The following is a 23,306-nucleotide window of genomic DNA, read 5'->3' as shown; positions in this document are numbered from 1 at the left end:
CAAACTGTCAGAAATCGTCTCTGGGAATCTCACCTGCTTGCTCGTCATCCTCACTGAAGCCCATTGTTGTGCCATTCATCCACCGCCATCACCTCATGTTTCAGCATGATAATACATGGCCCCATGTCGCAAGGATCTGTACACAACTCCTGCAAGCTGAAAATGTCCCAGTTCTTCCACGGCCTGCATACTCACCAGACATGTCACCCATTGAGAATGTTTGGGATGCTCTGAATGGACGTGCACGACAGCATGTTCCAGTTCCCGACAATATCCAACAACTTCGAACAGACATTAAAGAGGAGTGGGACAACATTCCATAGGCCATAAGGAACAGTCTGATCAAATCTACGCAAAGGAGATGTGTCACTCTGCATGAGGCAAATGGTGGTCATTACCAGATATTGACTGGTTTTCTGATCCACGCCCCTACCGTTTAACAAAAAACTCTTAGCCTACAATTTCCAGAAATCGAATTAACATAATTAAACAATCCCCATCAAAATCTGTTTGTTTAAGCTAGAGATGTCAGTTTTTCTGCAAGTGCTCAATCCATCGCATCCGCCAATATCCCTCCTGCTTCTGTGGTGAAAGGTGGCAGAGCTGGAGCGGGTTTGTCAGAGCATGAGGCGTCCTGAAAACGCTCTTCTCGCTAAAATGTCTGTAAAGTTCGAATTGCCTACAAATGATTATGACCAGTCTATTGAAAGAACACATGTTCCCATTTTGCTCAAGGAAGCCCACAAACCTCACAAGACTCATCTGACGTCAGAACAGCCTCTTCTGCCAACTTCTGTCTATAGTGTCAAAATGGGTTGGGCTACACACTAATATAACCACTCTGTGGACAGCTGAGACTCTCACAAACATACCGGCGTTCTCCATTTTTCTCTAGGACACAAGCCTCACAACACTCTTCTGAAGGTCCCTGGTACCAGTTCAATTTGTTTATGGAAAATAAGGAGATATTTTGCCAAATTGTTTCATCCAATATTTTTTTATATATATTTTTGATACCTTAAGGGGTCTTAAAATTCTAAATCAAATAGCTAAATGATCTTTGATATGATCCTCTCCCCTCGCTTAGACACGGTTTAGACTAGGGTTACGGTATCTGTGACCATCAGATGCATATCTGTATTCACATTCATGAGAAATCCATAGATTATGGCCTAATGAATGTCTATCAATTGACTGATTTCCTTATATGAATTGTAGCTTTGTAAAATCTTTGAAATTGTTGCATGTTGCATTTATATTTTTGTTCAGAGTACATTTTCATCCTTCCCTTGATAATATCCTTGTTGGTCTACTTGTGATATCAGTTATAGTGTTGTGTACAGGGGATTCATTACCTCTGTTTCTTCTGTTTCACAACCACTACCATTTAACTACCTTTGCATGTACATTTCGTCTGTGTGTGTGTGTGTGTGTGTGTGTGTGTGTGTGTGTGTGTGTGTGTGTGTGTGTGTGTGTGTGTGTGTGTGTGTGTGTGTGTGTGTGTGTGTGTGTGTGTGTGTGTGTGTGTGTGTGTGTGTGTGTGTGTGTGTGTGTGTGTGTGTGTGTGTGTGTGTCAATAAAGTATCCTGGTGTGTAAGTGAGGTTGCATCATTCCCCTCTTACCGAGGGAGGTGCTAGTGGGTCACAGATCAGCCCAAACGGAGTTCACATGCCCTGAAGGTTGGAACCAAAAAGACCCAGGAAGAGATCCTGTTCCCCCCACTCTGTCTCTGGTCTAGGGACATAATTATGATGAATCAGTTCATAGTTTGTAATCTATCAATGTTATGGAGATTCATATGTTTAAGGTAATGGTAAGATAATGACTAAATGATTTATACTTTAAAATGAATGTTAAGGCAATAACTAACAGTATTCCACCCTGTCATTGGATAATGGAGTGAGATGTATTTGAATCATAAGACTAGAATTGTGCATAGAAAAAGATCAACTGTTTTTTTATTTAACTAGGCAAGTCAGTTAAGAACAAATTCTTATTTTCAATGACAGCCTAGGAACAGTGGGTTAACTGCCTGTTCAGGGGCAGAATGACAGATTTGTACCTTGGGGATTTGAACTTGCAACCTTCCAGTTATTAGTCCAACGCTCTAACCAGTAGGCTACCCTGCCGCCCCAGACAAGGATCTGTGGCAGACAACGTGTGACCACTGTCAAACAATAACAGGGAAGAAGGTCTCCCCACCCAGGGAGGGGAGAAACCGTTAGGCTTGCAGTAGATTATGTAACATGTTGCAGGATATGATAAGCAATGTATGTGTTGGAGTAGACTTGTAAAAAGCATTGACATTGTTAGAGAAGAGGGGCATTTATAAGGGGTATGGTATATGGTATGACCAAATGTGAGGTATAAAAGGCTATGTGCATTTTATGATTTTCAGAGCTCTCGTAAATAAACATTCTGGCTATTGTAGGCTGGTACTCTGTTTCATTCAACTAGAATCTTACAAATTCTGGGTTGCAGACTGAGCAGTTTAATTGAGGTTCAGTTTATGAACATTGAGTACATGATTCTCTTAACAATCAAGTCATCTTACTGCTCCCCGATGATGCTCTAGGTGCAGCATGTGTGGATGTGGAGTACTGCACGTCTGCACATGACAGGGGTGTATCATACACGTATCTATGCAGCATTCTCAGTTCTCTACCTTGTATTATCATACTCAGCCCGATACTGGAGTCACTAGGACATTGGCACACACACACACGCACACGCACACGCACACACAGTTTGAGAGATGTACTATTTGAGTTTGAGCATGTTCATACATGTGAACCAGACTGGTTCAACATCCCCACTTCTTTACCCTTGTTTATATCATATCTTCCCACATTGCCTAAAGAGATAACATACTGTACATCTTCCCATATATTAATTCATTCACTTTTTTCACACACACACACAGTTCCCATTACATGCAGCTTCCTCAGTGTTCCATGTTTTCCTGTGGGATAATCCTCTGACAGGTGTTTCTGGCCACAGCTCCATACTCCCTGTCTCACCACTGGTCTGGTCCAACACCTGTCCAACAGAAGACTACACACAGACACTCATAAGGGCTTTTCTCTCTCTCCTACTCCTGTCTCCTACCCCTTTTCTTTCTATCTCTGTCTAGATTGATGGGGTGATAAGGGGTGAGGTTGGTTGGTGAGGGGAGTATTGTTGGGGGGGGGTATTGAGGGGTGAGGTTGGTTGGGGTGTGGGGGGTATTGAAGGCTGAGGTTGTACACAGTATGTAACAGAGCTATTGAGGGGTGAGGTTGGTTGGGGTGGTGAGGTTGTTGTATGCAACAGAGCTATTGGGGTGAGGTTGGTTGGGGTGTATTGAAGGCTGAGGTTGTACACAGTATGTAACAGAGCTATTGAGGGGTGAGGTTGGTTGGGGAGTGGGGGGTATTGAAGGCTGAGGTTGTACACAGTATGAAACAGAGCTATTGAGGGGTGAGGTTGGTTGGGGAGTGGGGGTATTGAAAGCTGAGGTTGTATACAGTATGAAACAGAGCTATTGAGGGGTGAGATTGGTTGGGGAGTGGGGGGTATTGAAAGCTGAGGTTGTACACAGTATGAAACAGAGCTATTGAGGGGTGAGATTGGTTGGGGAGTGGGGGGTATTGTAGGCTGAGGTTGTATACAGTATGAAACAGAGCTATTGAGGGGTGAGGTTGGTTGGGGAGTGGGGGGTATTGAAGGCTGAGGTTGTACACAGTATGAAACAGAGCTATTGAGATGTGAGGTAGGGTGAGTCAGAAAGGGATTGAGTTAGGGTGAGGTAGGGTGAGTCAGAAAGGGATTGAGTTAGGGTGAGGGCAACAGAGGATTAGTCAATGCACCCACCTCCTCTCCAGGTGCTAGGGGCTCTCTGCATTGCTGAGTGAGTGGAATACCAGATTTACCTGATAAAACCCATAAAACCACTCTGAGGAATGACTAGTTTGATTGTGTCAAAGTGAGATGGGTCTAAGACGTTACATTTGCAGACAAATAAGATATATTCATTGACATTAGCCTACTGTTCATTTATAGTTGTTGTTATGTTAGTAACAAATAGCCCAGTCAGTGGCAGTCAGTGCCGTTTATGATGGACATGGACAGACAGTGGCACATTCAATACCACCTTACATACTCTTGACAGCATCTAGCTTATCGAGGCTGTAATCATTAGTCCAACAGTTGCAAACAGAGGATGATGGTCCTCCCCTTCCTTCTCTGAGGAGCCTCCACTGAGCCCATTGCAATTCAATCTAAGCAGGAGTGGCATTACCTCCACATAGAAGTCTCTCTCTTCTCTCTCTCTCGCTCTCTCTATCTTGCGCGCGCTCTCATCACTCGCGCGCTGTGCAGCTGAACTACGGCGTTGGCAGAGAATCTAAAAAAATCTGCCTCTTTGCTTCAAGCGTTGGAAGAATATTTTGGAACGGAAATCAGAGGAGGTACTGTAATAATTTGTTTACCTTCCAAGCGAATGTGAATTATTTTGTAAATGGCATGCTCCTGTAGTCGCATAGTAATGAATAGTTCAGAGGGAAACGGATCGATGGTACCGGGCGAATGCTGTTGCTTGCAGAGCAGCCACCTGCGCTAAACATAAGCTCTGCGTTGTCTGTCTATCGATGCAGCAGTACTAGTAGACGACATGGTTCTGTAGGCAAAGCCTACTGCTTTCAATAGCCGATTTTGTGTTGGTGATTGTGTTGTTAGTTTTTTAAATGTTGGAATTCAGTTTGATGATGTAGGCTATAATTCGTGGAGGACGCAATAGCCTAATGTAAACATTGCCTATTTGAGTTACAGTTGTTGGATTTGTTTGTGCGTCGATACATCTATACGAAACATGTGTTCAGGCTGCTTGGGAAAAATAATGAGAAAGACCAATTGGACTGTCGGTCTTAGCTTTAAATTAAATATGATTATTTAGATCGACGGCTGGGCGCGCGGATGGACAGATGTGAGAGGGGGATTTGGAGGGAGGAAGGGAATCACGCGGGGATAATACTGTGACGTTCTGCATGTGATGTGTTCTCTAGACAAGTTTGTGTTATATATTTCTTTCTCTCTCTCTCTCTCTCTCTCTCTCTCTCTCTCTCTCTCTCTCTCTCTCTCTCTCTCTCTCCCTCTCTCACTCTGCATAACGCAAGGCTGACAGGCTGTCACAAGCAAGCGTGTGCACGTTGGATAATATGGATTATATGGGAAAGTATTTAAGAGTATTGGCTGAACAGCATTGGTTGTACTTCTTGAAATAATACTGAAAATGTGTCTGCGACGTGTGTGAGTGTGGAGGCTAAGGGGAGAGAGAGAGCGAGAGAGAGATGGCTTGGTATCAGCAGATGTTGACACACCACGGTGTCCCCTTCTCCACCGTCTGCCATTTGGAAGTTAAGACACCAATCACACTCCCGACCGACAGTGAAAACAATTCACCCGCCCACACGTTTCCCTGAACGGATGGCATGAGTAGTGAGCTGAACGCAGAACCCTAATTTGTTATAATCAAAGACATACAGATGAATCATGATCACTGCACTGAGTTTTTATTAGGCTGCCTCGTTCTCATTTCTGTATATCTAGTCTGTTTTACAGTTATTTCTTCAAGTTAGCTTAATCAAGATGATATCTATTTTACTAGGTATATTATTAGTCTTCACTGTGAGAATATCCCATTGGGCACACAGTGGTTGAATCAACGTTCTTTCCACCATTTCAGTGAAAATTAGGTTGAACTAACGTGGAATAGAAGTTGAATTGATGTCTGTGTCAAGTGGGATCTTTATGAGAGAGAGTTGCATGCTGAAAAAGGCTCAGTGCCGTCTGTCAGCACCATGGACAGTGCATCATGCTGATTCAGCAGGGATTACCATAGGGAAGGCTACAACAGGTTAAAACATGATGGTGCTTGTACAGTATCCAGCCCTCCAGAGTTACCTCTGGAGAGTTACCTCCAGAGCTTTCAGGAGCGCCAGGTGTGGTGCCTGGTTGGAACTAAACCTTGCAGCACTCCAGGCCCGGGTCAACCCAGGGTTACCTATGATACCTCCTGCTCCAGCCCCTGATCATGACCCATCCACTGTGGTGAATGGACCATAGGCCAGAGGGCTTTGGCTTTTCATCCAGTCAGCCAGTGTTGAATGTTAGGCCCATTAGCTTTTTATGACCCCAAAATGCAGCCAGACAGGCCCCTATGACCCTGCTAACATAAACACATAGATAGAGCCCCCTATGGCTCTAATAACATAACCACATAGATAGAGCCCCCTATGGCTCTAATAACATAACCACATAGATAGAGCCCCTATGGCTCTGCTAACATAACCACATAGATAGATGGCTCCCATAACCACATAGATAGAGCCCCCTATGGCTCTAATAACATAACCACATAGATAGAGCCCCCTATGACCCTAATAACATAACCACATAGATAGAGCCCCCTATGACCCTGCTAACATAACCACATAGATAGAGCCCCCTACGACCCTGCTAACATAACCACATAGATAGAGTCCCCTACGACCCTGCTAACATAACCACATAGATAGAGCCCCCTATGACCCTGCTAACATAACCACATAGATAGAGTCCCCCTACGACCCTGCTAACATAACCACATAGATAGAGTCCCCTACGACCCTGCTAACATAACCACATAGATAGAGTCCCCTATGACCCTGCTAACATAACCACATAGATAGAGCCCCCTAGGACCCTGCAAACATAACCACATAGATAGAGTCCCCTACGACCCTGCTAACATAACCACATAGATAGAGTCCCCTACGACCCTGCTAACATAACCACATAGATAGAGTCCCCTACGACCCTGCTAACATAACCACATAGATAGAGTCCCCTACGACCCTGCTAACATAACCACATAGATAGAGTCCCCTACGACCCTGCTAACATAACCACATAGATAGAGCCCCCTACGACCCTGCTAACATAACCACATAGATAGATAGAGCCCCTTATGACCCTGCAAACATAACCACATAGATAGAGCCCCCTATGACCCTGCTAACATAACCACATAGATAGAGCCCCCTACGACCCTGCTAACATAACCACATAGATAGAGCCCCTACGACCCTGCTAACATAACCACATAGATAGAGCCCCTACGACCCTGCTAACATAACTACATAGATAGAGCCCCTACGACCCTACTAACATAACCACATAGATAGAGTCCCCTACAACCCTGCTAACATAACCACATAGATAGAGTCCCCTATGATCCTGCTAACATAACCACATAGATAGAGCCCCCTACGACCCTGCTAAGATAACCACATAGATAGAGTCCCCTACGATTGCTAAACCATAATAGAGCCCCCTACGACCCTGCCACATAGATAGAGTCCCCTACTAGAGTCCCCTTAATTTAACCACATAGATAGAGTCCCCTTTAACATAACCACATAGATAGAGTCCCCTACGACCCTGCTAACATAACCACATAGATAGAGCCCCCTACGACCCTGCTAACATAACCACATAGATAGAGCCCCCTATGGCTCTGCTAACATAACCACACAGATAGAGTCCCCTACGACCCTTCTAACATAACCACATAGATAGAGTCCCCTACGACCCTGCTAACATAACCACATAGACAGCAGTAGCGTGCCGTGGTTCTGGGGCCTGGGCCTTCAGTGAAGTCCTACACAGTCCCACCCAAATTAATCCACCTCTTATTACCATCATTATGATGCGATGGCTCTCGACACTATACATTTAGACAGAAACGCAGTATAACCAGGCGTTGCGTCACCTTGAAATTGACATTTTTATTCAGAGAATTGCAGGGGAAGAGTACAATACCTTTTCATTGTGCAGCTTTGTTGCCCTGCGCGCTTGTTCGTTGAGCTGTAGATCCACTCGGGTGTCCCCAAAAGTTTTCAAATGCACCATTGTTTGTAAGTGCCCAGCCGTACTTTGGTGTCTCGTTGCTGCCTTGGTTAGACAACTCAGGTTTGCAAAGCCAGTGTGGCTCCAAACACCAAATCGATCACTTGCAAATAATAGGCATTCCCAGCAGTACAGTTTGCGGTGCTTCTCGGAGCCTGTCTTTGTAGCGTCGGCTTTGTAGCGTCGGCGTCTACCTCTCCTGAAAATGTCTAACTTTTCTTGAAAATTTTGTCTTGAGAATGGCGTTATAATTATATCCTCGACCAAATCAATATCTTCTCCTTCCGCCATTGTGGGTTGAAAAAACAGTTTAGTAGTATGCGAATTAATTCGTTGATCAATTTCAGTTTCCTAGTTCTGAGACCTGCCCATATAGGACCTGCCTCTCAATATTGGTAATCCAATCAAAATAAGTGCAGGCGCTACGCCTGCTAGCTGGCTCCTGTGTAACACTGGAGCCAGCCAGCAGGCATACAATAGCCAACTCTAAAGCTGATTGGTTGACACTAAATTTTAATTTCCATTCACTTTAACTTCTTGGTGACAGGGGGCAGTATTTTCACGTCCGGATGAAATGCATGCCCAAATTCAACTGCCTGCTACTCGTCCCCAGAATATAAGATATGCATATTATTAGTGGATTTGGATAGAAAACACTCTGAAGTTTCTAAAACTGTTTGAATCATGTCTGTGAGTATAACAGAACTTATTTAGCAGGCGAAACCCTGATGACAAACCATTCAGATGTATTTTTTTTGAGGTCACTTTCTTTTCATTGGGAATCCAGAGGTTTCATTGGGAATATAGATTTCTAAGGGACCTTCTTGTAGTTCCTATCGCTTCCACTGGATGTCAGCAGTCTTTAGAAATTGGTTGAGGTTATTCCTTTGTGTAATGAAGGAGTACAGCCATCTTGAACGAGGGTCACTTGAAGTGTACTGTTGGATAGAGGCGCGTGACCAGAAAGCATGCTTCAGTTTGTTTTCTTCCTGTATTGAACACAGATCATCCCATCTTCAATTTGATTGATTATTTACATTAAAAAATACCCAAAGTTGTATTACAAAAGTAGTTTGAAATGTTTTGGCAAAGTTTACAGGTAATGCACTGTATGTGGTTATGTCAGCAGAGCCGTAGGGGACTCTATCTATGTGGCTATGTTAGCAGGGTCATAGGGGGCTCTATATATGTAGTTATGTTAGCAGGGTCGTAGGGGGCTCTATCTATGTGGTTATGTTAGCAGGGTCGTAGGGGACTCTATCTATGTGGTTATGTTAGCAGGGTCGTAGGGGACTCTATCTATGTGGTTATGTTAGCAGGGCTGTAGGGGACTCTATCTATGTGGTTATGTTAGCAGGGTCGTAGGGGACTCTATCTATGTGGTTATGTTAGCAGGGTCGTAGGGGGCTCTATCTATGTGGTTATGTTAGCAGGGTCGTAGGGGTCTGGTATTGTCCATTTCATAGCGTTCCTCTTGGTTGCACTGCTTCCAGCCCCAGGTTGAGATTTGGAGGGCTGGTCTTTATGTTAGATATTTTATCCAATCATATTCAGCCATCATGTGTTGCCAGGGGTCTAAAATCTGCCCTCAGGCCTTCAGAATCAACAGTGCTGTTGTTTGTAGCTTAATAGACAAAAAAATGTGCTTTTCTTTCAAAAACAAGGACATTTCTAAGTGACCCAAAACTTTTGAATGGTAGTGTAAATATATAACGACAGAATTGCTTGGTGATAGGTGCCAGTTGTTTACTGTCAAGCCCGACAACATATTATAGCAACTTTGGTTTTAGAAGTGGGGGGTACCGTAATTTCCGGACTATAAAACGCTACTTTTTTCCCACGCTTTGAACCTCGCGGTTTATACAATGACGCGGCTAATTTATGGATTTTTCCCGCTTTCACAAGATTCATGCCGCCAAAAAACTGAGCACCGTCACATAATGTGACGTAAATCGAGCGCGCTCAAACTTCCCATCATTCTGATTCCGGTAGTAATTTTGTCACCCTCATCATGGCAAAGACACGGAAAAATGCATATGATGCAGCTTTCAAGTTGAAGGCGATCGATCTGGCTGTTGGAAAAGGAAATAGAGCTGCTGCACTGGACGAGTCTGTGTCAGCAGCCTCCTCCCGACTACGTGGAAAAAGTATCAAACTTCGGCAAATTCACTGATGCAAAGATAGCGGAGCATCCATTGTAACAAGCCGTGTTTTGTTTAAAAGCCTATTTATTTTTGTTACAAGCCGTGTTTCATTAAAGGCTATTTATTTTTGTTACAAGCCGTGTTTCGTTTAAAGGCTGTGTAAAGTTCATTTGTTTCAATGTACCGGTAGGCACCGGCGGATTATAGACATGTGCGGCTTATTTATGTACAAAATACATATATTTTTAAAATTCAGTGGGTGCGGTTTATATTCAGGTGCGCTTAATTGTCCAGAAATTACGGTACATAATATTTATTTTTTAGATACATTTTCTATTCAGTCGGATAAACACGCCAAACCGCTCGGAGGTATCCGCATGGTCCTAAAGCACACCGTTGCCTCGTTTTGTATCATATTGCAATGATTAAACTGGGGAGGCCAAAAATGCAATTTCATAATGTGGGGGGACATGTCCCACCATCCCCAGTGAAAGTTGTGTCCCTATATTACAGATATATTTCAGAGATCGAATGTAAATATTTCATTGATATATCAAGGCCCTGAGAGCAATTAGGAAAAATATTTTTTGACATTTCTATTAAGAACAATCACAGTAACGGAAATACAAATTAGACAGCAGTGTGACATGACCTGACAATAATTACAGGTGTTACTGGTGTTGTCGAGAACTGCTACCCACGCACCGTGAGGTGATTCAAAGTGTGTGTGTGTGTGTGTGTGTGAATCCATTCCCGTCCTACACACACTGAGTAGTGATTGCGTGTGCCGGTGACATTCCCAGTCTGTTGCAGTAATTGAGGTCTGATTGAGTAATAGGTGGTGTGTGTGTCTATGTGTGTGTGTGACTGTGTGCATGTGTACACCATACATGCATCTGTGTGATCTGTGTGAGTGTATCTTTGTGTTTTTTTATTTCATTGTGTGTGTGTGTGTGTGTGTGTGTGTGTGTGTGTGTGTGTGTGTGTCTGTGTGCATGTGTGTCTGTGTGAGTGTGTGTCTGTGTGTTTATGTGAGTGAGTGAGTGAGTGAGTGAGTGTGTGTCTGTGTGAGTGTGTGTGTATGAGTGTGTGTGTGTTACTGTAGGTTAGGAGGTCTGATTGAGTTGCTAGTGGTCTGGTGATTGAGGTTGGTAGTGGGAGGTGTGACAGACAGCCTGTGTGCGGAGCCACTATCTCTGTGTGTGTGTGTGTGTGTGTGTGTGTGTGTGTGTGTGTGTGCACCACTCCTGTCACCGGTGTGCCACGGTGCTTATACTGGTATGTTGGTAGAGACGATGAAGTGGTGTTTGTTGTGTGAGAGTGTGTGGGTTGTTGACAGGAAGGTGTTAAGGTTGCCTACTGGTAGCAGACTGGTGACAACACTCCGACCCTGTCCAAGTCTGGCACAAAGACTTGTATGTGTGTTTCTGTGTGTAGGTATGTTTGAGTGTGTGTGTGTGTGTGTGTGTGTGTGTGTGTGTGTGTGTGTGTGTGTGTGTGTGTGTGTGTGTGTGTGTGTGTGTGTGTGTGTGTGTGTGTGTGTGTGTGTGTGTGTCCATGTCTGAGGATGTCAGGAGAGGATGTCAGGAGATGACGTGCAAACCGGCCAGTAGGGGCAACAGTGAGAGCTGTTACCTTCGAGTAGGTTTTGGTTTTGCCAGGGCGTTGTGGGTGTAAGCATCTGCCTCTGGTTCCAATGCTTACATGTTCAATTCCAGCAATAAAAAGTTGTTTTTTGATATTTTTGTTTAAAGCCTATTCCAAACCTTAATCCTTACTTTAACCATTTGGAGTTAATGCCTAACCTTAAGTTAATGCCTAAACGGAACCTTGGAACAATATAGAGAAGTAAACCAAACTTTTCGAAATTTGACGTTTGGAACAACTTAGAAATGTGACATTTGAGAAACATGGATGTACGTCTAATTCTGATGTGAGACTGTGAGAGCTTGTTGGTGTCAAGAGGGGGCACCATCTGGCATCCTCTCTGCTCCATGCCAGCTACCCCCTCCTCCACTCCTCCTCCTCCAATGAGGAGAGGGAGATAGAGAGGGAGGGGAGGGTAGAGAGTGAGGAGATAGGGAGAGAGGAGAGGGTACAGAGCGAGGGGAAAGGGAGGGGAGGGTAGAGAGTGAGGAGAGAGGGAGGGGAGAGTAGAGAGTGAAGAGAGAGGGAGAGAGGGAGAGAGGAGAGGGTACAGAGCGAGGAGAGAGGGAGGGGAGGGTAGAGAGTGAGGAGAGAGGGAGGGGAGAGTAGAGAGTGAGGAGAGAGGGGGAGAGGAGCGATGAAGGGGAGGGTAGAAGTAGACCATACTGTATTTGTGAGGTTGGGTAGATGGATAGAACAATGGAGAGGGAGAGTTAGTGGTATTTCTAGAAATCTATTTCCCTCTGCCATTTTTGTAGCGCCTCTGTCGCATTTTCCACTGACTGTCCTGTACACAGTGCACAAAACACACTCAAACAAACACATATGAGCATGCAAACATAAATCTACCGACACACCCACCCAACGCATGCATGCACGCACACACACACACATACACACAAGCAGAGGGGATTTTGGAATAATGCCTTGGGTTTTTTGTACTGCCCCAGTTTCGTTTGGCATCTGTGCTGCACACTCATCTCTCTCTCTCTCTCTCTTTTCACTCTCTCTTTCTCTCTCTTCTGCTGTCAGATGCAGATGCACACACACAGACACACACATATTGGTATCTGTGCCAAGATCTGGGCATAAATATTTTAGCCCTGTCACCCACAGCATCTGGGATTGCACTGTAAACATAATCTCTGTGTTTCTGCATTTGTACTGTATGCGTGTGTGTGTGAGTGTGAGTGTGTGTGTGCGTGTGCGTGTGTGTGTGAGTGTGAGTGTGTGTGTGCGTGTGTGTGTGTGTGCTGTAGCTACCAGTCCCTCAGAGGAGAGGAGTTTAGCTCCTTCATTCTATCTAAGCAGACTGGTATTGTCCAACTGTAGTTGTAATAAGACAGAATGACTCTTCTCCCCTCTCCCCTCAGTGGGTGTGTATGCGTGTCTGTATGTGTGTGTTCATACGTGTCTGTATGTGTGTGTTTGCGGTTTGCATTTGTGGTGTATGTGTGTTTGTGCAGGTGTGCGTATCTGTCAGTATGCATGTGTGGTGTGTGAGTGTTTTCATTTAATATATTGTAATTCAGAGTGCTTTATAATGACATGTGTAGGGACTTAAGTGGTTTTGTTTTGATGTGAATTTTCCCTTGCATATTCATGGACTTCTAACTCTCTAAATGTGAGATGTTGACTAAACTTTGACGAGTACAGCAGTAACCAATATGTCCTAATTTCATAGATTTGAGTAGACATTCAGCAGCTTGTTACCAGGGTATTCATTAGGCACCAAAACGGAGAACAAACTGGCTGAAACAGGGAGGTTTACCTGCACTTGACCAATCAGAAGCACTTATTTTCATTTTCTGTTGCAAAATGTTTTGAAACCTTTTTCTGTTTCGTGCCATAATGAGTACAACCCTGTATGACAACAAGTTCACATCTTGACAACTATATCAAAAGAACAGACACAGAGAAAGGCTTGGATGACAATACACATTTAGTTAGCAATACAGAGCAACTGGCAACAGGGGGCAGCTAAAATGTTCCAAACACCTGTTTTGACCTAGAAAATACCCTCACACTTTATACAGATTCTCTACAAAACTTTGCCATAAAATTGAATGGGAATTGAGAGGCTTTCACATTCATTTTGATATTGTCAGTAAGTTTATCTTTTCCCGCCCATTAGGGCTAATTCAGATAGAGACACACACGCCAGCTAACACAATCTGTTGAGCCGCCACACAGACGGATCTGTTAACACAGAGTTCTGCCTTCACATCACTACATCTTCATTGTTCCTAACAGGGAAAACATCTGTGTACCAAGGCCCATACCCAAGTGGACCTCTAGACCCTACACCCTTTGCACTTGAGATTAATTGATTGATATAAGCAATATGGGGACTGTTCTACCTTGCCTATTAGAGGGCAAAGTGGAACTATTACCAAATTGATTGCACCTGTTAAATCATCTCAGATTTCCACAAGTGCATAGACCATATAGTCTAGCTGTCCATTTACGATTGGGCCAAATACAGTCAGTGGCCAAAACGCACATTAAATATCACTCTTAAACCATGGAGAAGCACTAGTCTCTGTGCTATTAGTGACATTTGCCATTTGACATCCCTCTAACACAGAATCAGTCAGTTCTCAACAGCTAGTTTTAAGAAGTAGTCCCTCAAGAAGGAGAACCATAGAATTCAGGTCCCCGGTGCAACAAATGGTTGGAAAACAGTGGTAGTGGTAACGCTCAGAGACACTGACAGAGAGAGAGAGAGAGAGAGAGAGGAAGAGAAAGAGAGGGGAAGAGCGAGAGAGAACAAGAGAGAGACAGCGAAAGAAAGAGAGAATGAGAGAGAGAAATAGAGAGAGAAAAGAGAGAGAAATGGGATGTTTCTTGAGTTGTAACAGCTCACCTCCTGTGCGTGGGGATTGGCTACTTGGCAGATCTATACACCCTGTGGAGAACTTTACAGTACACAATGCAACAAAAGCCCAGCCAACCATGGGCCTTAGCCTGGCTAGCCTCTACATCAACCAGTCATCTGTTGTTTATCAGAGACCAGACATGAGTTCTGCTTGGCCACCTGCTTGTGTTTTCCATTTATCCTGAACAACAATCCTTCATGCAAGGTGTGCTGGTGCTGTGTTTTGGCTCTGCATGTGGTCGGTGTTACTCTGTTGGTTCCAGATCTGTTTGTGCCGTCTTGCCAATGACCATGCAAGTTGGCAAGACAGCACAGACAGATCTGGGACCAGGCTACGTTTGTGTGCGTCTAAGTAGACTAGTGCTGATCCCAATTATTTGACTGGTCGATTGTTTGGTTGATAGGCTGTTGGAGGACCAATATTTTTTTGTCAAGCATAAGCAAATATATACAGTATATACATGGAAAGAAAATATCAATGCAACATGTAAAGAAAAATAGTGTTGGTCCCATGTTTCATGAGCTGAAATTAAAGATGCCAGAAATCTTCCATACGCACAAAGAGCTTATTTCTCTAAAATGTTTTGCACAAATTTGTTTACATCATTGTTGGTGAGCATTTCTTCTTTGCCAAGATATTCCTTCCACCAGGCAGGTGTGGCATATCAAGAAGCCGATTAAACAGCATGCTCATTACATAGGTGCACCTTGTGCTGGGGTTTGTCACAGAGCACAATACCACAGATGTCTTTTGAGTGAGCGTGCAATTGACTTGATGACTGCAAGAATGTCCAGCAGAGCTGTTGCCAGAGAATGTAATGTAAACTTCTCTACCATAAGCCACCTCCAACGTCATTTTGGAGAATTTGACAGTATGTCCTACCAGCCTCACAACCGCAGTCCATGTGTATGGAGTCGTGTGGGCGGGAGGTTTGCTGATGTCAATGTTGTAACCAGAGTGCCCCATGGTGGTGGCGCTGTTATGGTATGTGCAGGCATAAGCTACAGAGATACCCTGACGAGATCCATTGTCATGCCATTCATCCTCCTCCATCACCTCACCTCATGTTTCAGCATGATAATACACGGCCCCATGACGCAAGGATCTGTACACAACTCCTGCAAGCTGAAAATGACCTAGTTCTTCCACGGCCTGCATAATCACCACACACCACCCATTGAGAATGTTTGGGATGCTCTGGATCGATGTGTAGGGCAGCGTGTTCCAGTTCCTGTCAATATCCAGCAACTTCGCACAGCCATTGAAGAGGAGTGGGACAACATTCCACAGGCCACATTCAACAGCCTGATCAACTCTATGTAAAGGAGATGTGTCACTCTGCATGAAGCAAATGGTGGTCACACCAGATACTGACTGGTTTTCTGATCCATGCCCCTCCCTTTTTTAAGGTATCTGTATTCCCAGTCATGTGAAATCCATAGATAAGGACCTAATGAATTTATTTCAATTGACTGATTTCCTTCTATGAACTGTAACTCAGTCAAATCTTTGAAGTTGTTGCATGTTGCATTTACATGTTTGTTCAGTGTGCACAGTATATATACAGTATATATATATATATATATATATATATATATATATATATACAGTGCCTTGCGAAAGTATTCGGCCCCCTTGAACTTTGCGACCTTTTGCCACATATATATATATATATATATATCTCAACATATATATATATATATATATATATATATATATATGGCACACGAGACACCGGTCTTATTCACGCCCATCTCAGGGACCTATCCATTGCTGAGGCTGAGACGGATCCATTGCGCAGGCCACTGGGATGGTACAGTCCAAGAAGAAGGGGAATGTGGCTGAGATGCACAATGCACGTCTCTCTCCAGAATGTGCTCTCTCCTGCCAATTTGTGCATTCATTGTTTTAAAACTTAATTGTGTGAATTGTTTTCATTTCATTGTTAGTGTCTATCAATCCCCCATTACATATATCACCACTAGTACATTTACTGTTAATTCCTATAATTTATCTACCGTGTTTGTTACTTTAATTTCTGTTAATGCATTCGATATATGATTTATTATTCCAGTCTTTTACCGTACTAATTGTCGGCGTGGATACTTTGTTTGCAGAGTGCACAACCTATGCTACACGTTTTGGTTGACTTTATTCCATTTACCACTTTTGTCAATTTAGTCATTGTCTTTTGTTTGGAGCCTCCTGTCAATGTTGAGTAAGGACGCGCACCTGAGTACGCATAGGAGTACGCCTATAGGCTGCCTGGCCTGTCAATGTTGAGTAAGGACGTGCACCTGAGTACGCATAGAAGTACGCCTATAGGCTGCCTGGCCTGTCAATGTTGAGTAAGGACGTGCACCTGAGTACGCATAGGAGTACGCCTATAGGCTGCCTGGCCTGTCAATGTTGAGTAAGGACGCGCACCTGAGTACGCATAGAAGTATGCCTATAGGCTGCCTGGCCTGTCAATGTTGAGTAAGGACGCGCACCTGAGTACGCATAGGAGTACGCCTATAGGCTGCCTGGCCTGTCAATGTTGAGTAAGGACGCGCACCTGACGCGCACCTGAGTACGCATAGGAGTACGCCTATAGGCTGCCTGGCCTGTCAATGTTGAGTAAGGACGCGCACCTGAGTACGCATAGGAGTACGCCTATAGGCTGCCTGGCCTGTCAATGTTGAGTAAGGATGCTCACCTGAGTACGCATAGGAGTACGCCTATAGGCTGCCTGGCCTGTCAATGTTGAGTAAGGACGTGCACCTGAGTACGCATAGAAGTACGCCTATAGGCTGCCTGGCCTGTCAATGTTGAGTAAGGACGTGCACCTGAGTACGCATAGGAGTACGCCTATAGGCTGCCTGGCCTGTCAATGTTGAGTAAGGACGCGCATCTGAGTACGCATAGAAGTACGCCTATAGGCTGCCTGGCCTGTCAATGTTGAGTAAGGACGCGCACCTGAGTACGCATAGGAGTACGCCTATAGGCTGCCTGGCCTGTCAATGTTGAGCAAGGACGCGCACCTGAGTACGCATAGAAGTACGCCTATAGGCTGCCTGGCCTGTCAATGTTGAGTAAGGACGCGCACCTGAGTACGCATAGGAGTACGCCTATAGGCTGCCTGGTGTGCAAATGTAGGCATATAAATGTGCCCATTTGGGGATCTGATAGTATTTCTGATTGGCTTAACAAACCACCACTAATGAGCTGTGGAGCTTCTCAAAGTAATGTTTTCTTCACCTCAAACAGGAAGCAAACAAAGTCTGTTTGTACATGACAATATTTCCTCGATGTACAGCACATTCTGAATGTATTTAGACCCCTTGACGTTTCCTACATATTGTTACATTACAGACTTATTCTAAAATAGATTTTTTTTAAAGTGTCCTCATCAATCTACACACAATACCCAATAATGACAAAGGGAAAATACAAGTGAATATATTGATAAAAGTCCCTTTATCAAAACTTCAGGCCAGGGTTAACTTACACAAAACACAGCCATTAGTTGTTCCTAAATGTGTTTCTAAAATCCCATATGGGAAAAATTAATGGTGGAAAAATGGAACCATTGGAACCATTTCCCTGTTTGAGCACTAGGTTTTATGGGAATTATGACACCTCCACTGTGGGACTCTGTAGTTGATTTTATTAAAATACATTGGGTGTGTCTATATATGGAAGAAATACATGTCTTAAAAAGCTTAGTTTAAAAAACAAAAGATAAGCAACATTTTGGTCATGTGGATGTGGGTGAGTAATGAGAGAGGGTTCTTCAACCCTCAATTAGAGGTCCAGGTCAGATATAATGACCCCCCCAGATAGGAGAGGGGGAGATATAGAGAATATGGGTGAGGGTGGGGAAGAGGGGTGGGGATTGGGGAGACATAATGATGCCCTTCAGACATCAAATCAAATCAAATAGATTTATATAGCCCTTCGTATATCAGATGATATCTCAAAGTGCTGTACAGAAACCCAGCCTAAAACCCCACGCAGCAAGCAATGCAGGTGTAGAAGCACGGTGGCTAGGAAAAACTCCCTAGAAAGGCCAAAACCTAGGAAGAAACCTAGAGAGGAACCAGGCTATGTGGGGTGGCCAGTCCTCTTCTGGCTGTGCCGGGTGGGGATTATAACAGAACATGGCCAAGACTTTCAAATGTTCATAAATGACCAGCATGGTCAAATAATAGTAATCACAGGCAGAAGAGTTGAAACTGGAGCAGCAGCACGGCCAGGTGGACTGGGGACAGCAAGGAGTCATCACGTCAGGTAGTCCTGAGGCATGGTCCTAGGGCTCAGGTCCTCCGAGAGAGAGAAAGAAAGAAAGAGAGAAAGAAAGAATTAGAGAGAGCATACTTAAATTCACACAGGACACTGGATAGGACAGGAGAAGTACTCCAGATATAACAAACTGACCCTAGCCCCCCGACACATAAACTACTGCAGCATAAATACTGGAGGCTGAGACAGGAGAGGTCAGGAGACACTGTGGCCCCATCCGATGTGACACTGTGGCCCCATCCGATGACACCCCCGGACAGTGCCAAACAGGAAGGATATAACCCCACCCACTTTGCCAAAGCACAGCCCCCACACCACTAGAGGGATACCTTACTCACCAACTTACCATCCCGAGTATAGCCCACAAAGATCTCCACCACGGCACAACCCAAGGGGGGGCGCCAACCCAGACAGGAAGATCACATCAGTGACTCAACCCACTCAAGTGACGCACCCCTCCTAAGGACGGTATGAAAGAGCCCTAGTAAGCCAGTGACTCAGACCCTATAATAGGGTTAGAGGCAGAGAATCCCAGTGGAAAGAGGGGAACCGGCCAGGCAGAGACAGCAAGGGCGGTTCGTTGCTCCAGAGCCTTTCCGTTCACCTTCCCACTCCTGGGCCAGACTACACTCAACCATATGACCCACTGAAGAGTAAAGTAAAGACTTAAAGGTTGAGACCGAGTCTGCGTCTCTCACATGGGTAGGCAGACCATTCCATAAAAATGGAGCTCTATAGGAGAAAGCCCTGCCTCTAGCTGTTTGCTTAGAAATTCTAGGGACAATTAGGAGGCCTGCGTCTTGTGACCGTAGCGTACATGTAGGTATGTACGACAGGACCAAATCAGAGAGATAGGTAGGAGCAAGCCCATGTAATGCTTTGTAGGTTAGCAGTAAAACCTTGAAATCAGCCCTTGCCTTGACAGGAAGCCATTGTAGGGAGGCTAGCACTGGAGTAATTTGATCAAATTTTTTGGTTCTAGTCAGGATTCTAGCAGCCATATTTAGCACAAACTGAGGTTTATTTAGTGCTTTATCCGGGTAGCCGGAAAGTAGAGCATTGCAGTAGTCTAACCTAGAAGTGACAAAAGCATGGATTAATTTTTCTGCATCATGTTACGTAGATGGAAAAAAGCTGTCCTTGAAACAGTCTTGATATGTTCTTCAAAAGAGAGATCAGGGTCCAGAGTAACGCCGAGGTCCTTCACAGTTTTATTTGAGACGACTGTACAACCATTAAGATTGATTGTCAGATTCAACAGAAGATCTCTTTGTTTCTTGGGACCGAGAACAAGCATCTCTGTTTTGTCTGAGTTTAAAAGTAGAAAGTTTGCAGCCATCCACTTCCTTATGTCTGAAACACATGCTTCTAGCGAGGGCAATTTTGGGGCTTCACCATGTTTCATTGAAATGTACAGCTGTGTGTCATTCGCATAGCAGTGAAAGTTAACATTATGTTTTCAAATGACATCCCCAAGAGGTAAAATATATAGTGAAAACAATAGTGGTCCTAAAACGGAACCTTGAGGAACACCGAAATTGACAGTTGATTTGTCAGAGGACAAACCATTCACAGAGACAAACTGATATCTTTCCGACAGATAATATCTTTACCAGGCCAGAACTTGTCCGTGTTGACCAATTTGGGTTTCCAATGGTTTAGAGGCCATGATTATTTTTATCATTGTGTCAAGAGATATAGTACTAAAACACTAAAATACATGCTGAATCAACTGTGACAATGACACTCGCAAGACCTATGGATATCCTCAGGGCAGTGTGTGTGTGCATGAACATGCACTTTTGTATTTGTGTCCTATTGCAGCCTATGTGCTATGTTTGTGTGTCTGTCTACTGCCTATACCATACTGCAGGTTACCTATGTCAGTACTGTGGCACGGCTGAGTGATGCATGTGTATACAGGATGTATCAGCCCAGAGAGCTACAATCACGTAGTTTCTGTCTGGATTTCCTGCATGATTCAGCCAGTCATCCAGCAGTGTGTTCCTTCTCTGCTCTCAATATTTATCCCACACCTAGAGCTCCATGATCAAGCAAATACCAGGAAACAAGCTGTGGGAATCAGCTAATCAATAGCAAAACAAATGGCTTCTATCTCAAGAGTCAATATCGACTTGGACATATCCTCCTTAACACTTAACACAAAGTCTAAAGTTTAGCCTCTCAGACTGCAGTCATTTCATTTCATTTCATTTCATTTAACCGAACGAACGCACACACATGCACGCACGTACACACGCACGCACAAACATACATACGCAGGGCCGGGACGAGCACACACGCAGACCCCCCTCCTGATCCTCACACCCCCTCCCACAACCTCTCCACTCCCTGGCACCCCAAGGGTACAGTATGAATTCAATAACACTGACACTTAGTCTAACGTTGGGTGTACTACAAAGGCAGCAAGGATCGTGGCGGGCCTGTTCGAAAGCCTGATTCATGTGTTAAATGCACACTTCTTTTATCCACTATTGAAGCATTGACATCATTAGCAGAGAGCACATCGTCTGGGGAAAGAAAAAAGGGAATGTGTGATATGAGAAGTTAACTGTTGGAGTTAGAAGGAGAGTTGGAGTTCTTGGAGCTTTGAACATGACACCCTCTCTTATCTATAGAGACTAGCATGCCCTACTGATCTGAAATGGCTTCCTCTTTTTGTCTCCTCACTCTCGCTGCCAGTAACTTTACAGTATGTAGCTGGAATCATAGATTACAGTACATGGTCACACTCTATGGAAAGTTACATAGTTAGCATGTAGTTATGTAACCCAGGTCCTGGAGTGCCGCAGTATGTGCAGGCTTTTGTTCCAACACAGCTCTAGATTGAAGACCCGAGATTAATTTAGATCCTCCAGGACCTTCACAGAGTTATCCACCCTGTGGTGGTTAGATTCTTCAAGAGTTATCCACCCTGTGGTAGTTAGATCCTCCAGGGTTATCCACCCTGTGGTAGTTAGATCCTCCAGCACCTCCTGTGAGTTATCCTCCAGGGTTATCCCCTGTGGTAGTTAGATCCTCCAGAGTTATCCACCCTGTGGTAGTTAGATCCTCCAGAGTTATCCACCCTGTGGTAGTTAGATCCTCCAGAGTTATTAACCTCTTATTAACCCTGTGGTAGTTAGATCCTCCAGAGTTATCCACCCTGTGGTAGTTAGATCCTCCAGGACTTCCAGAGTTATCCACCCTGTGGTAGTCAGATCCTCCAAAGTTATCCACCCTGTGGTAGTTAGATCCTCCAGGATCTCTAGAGTTATCCACCCTGTGGTAGTTAGATCCTCCAGGACCTCCAGAGTTATCCACCCTGTGGTAGTTAGATCCTCAAGGACCTCCAGAGTTATCCACCCTGTGGTAGTTAGATCCTCCAGGACCTCCAGAGTTATCCACCCTGTGGTAGTTAGATCCTCCAGGACCTCCAGAGTTATCCACCCTGTGGTAGTTAGAACTTCTGAGTTATCCACCCTGGGGTAGATATATCCCCCAGGACCTCCAGAGTTATCCACGCTGTTGTAGTTAGATCCTCCAGAGTTATCCACCCTGTGGTAGTTAGATCCTCCAGGACTTCCAGAGTTATCCACCCTGTGGTAGTTAGATCCTTTGAGTTATCCACCCTGTGTTAGTTAGATCCTCCAGGACTTCCAGAGTTATCCATCCTGTGATAGTTAGATCCTCCATGACCTCCAGAGTTATCCACCCTGTGGTAGTTAGATCCTCTGAGTTATCCACCCTGTGGTAGTTAGATGCTCCAGGACTTCCAGAGTTATCCACCCTGTGGTAGTTAGATCCTCCAGGACTTCCAGAGTTATCCACCCTGTGGTAGTTAGATCCTCCAGGATCCCTAGAGTTATCCACCCTGTGGTAGTTGATCCTCCAGGATCTCTAGAGTTATACACCCTGTGGTAGTTAGATCCTCCAGGGCCTCCAGAGTTATCCACCATGTGGTAGTTAGATCCTCCAGGAACTCCAGAGTTATCCACCCTGTGGTAGTTAGATCCTCCAGGATCTCCAGAGTTATCCACCCTGTGGTAGTTAGATCCTCCAGGATCTCCAGAGTTATCCACCCTATGGTAGTTAGATCCTCCAGGACTTCCAGAATTATCCACCCTGTGGTAGTTAGATCCTCCTTGATCCCTAGAGTTATCCATCCTGTGGTAGTTGATCCTCCAGGATCTCTAGAGTTATACACCCTGTGGTAGTTACATCCTCCATGACCTCCAGAGTTATCCACCGTGTGGTAGTTAGATCCTCCAGGAACACCAGAGTTATCCACCCTGTGGTAGTTAGATCCTCCAGGAACTCCAGAGTTATCCACCCTGTGTTAGTTAGATCCTCCAGGATCTCTAGAGTTATCCACCCTGTGGTAGTTAGATCCTCCAGGATCTCTAGAGTTATCCACCCTGTGGT

This window comes from Oncorhynchus masou, chromosome 14 (genome assembly GCF_036934945.1).
Source record: "Oncorhynchus masou masou isolate Uvic2021 chromosome 14, UVic_Omas_1.1, whole genome shotgun sequence".
Taxonomy (NCBI): domain Eukaryota; kingdom Metazoa; phylum Chordata; class Actinopteri; order Salmoniformes; family Salmonidae; genus Oncorhynchus; species Oncorhynchus masou.
The sequence above is the reverse complement of the archived record's forward strand: the minus strand, read 5'-3'. Positions refer to the sequence as shown.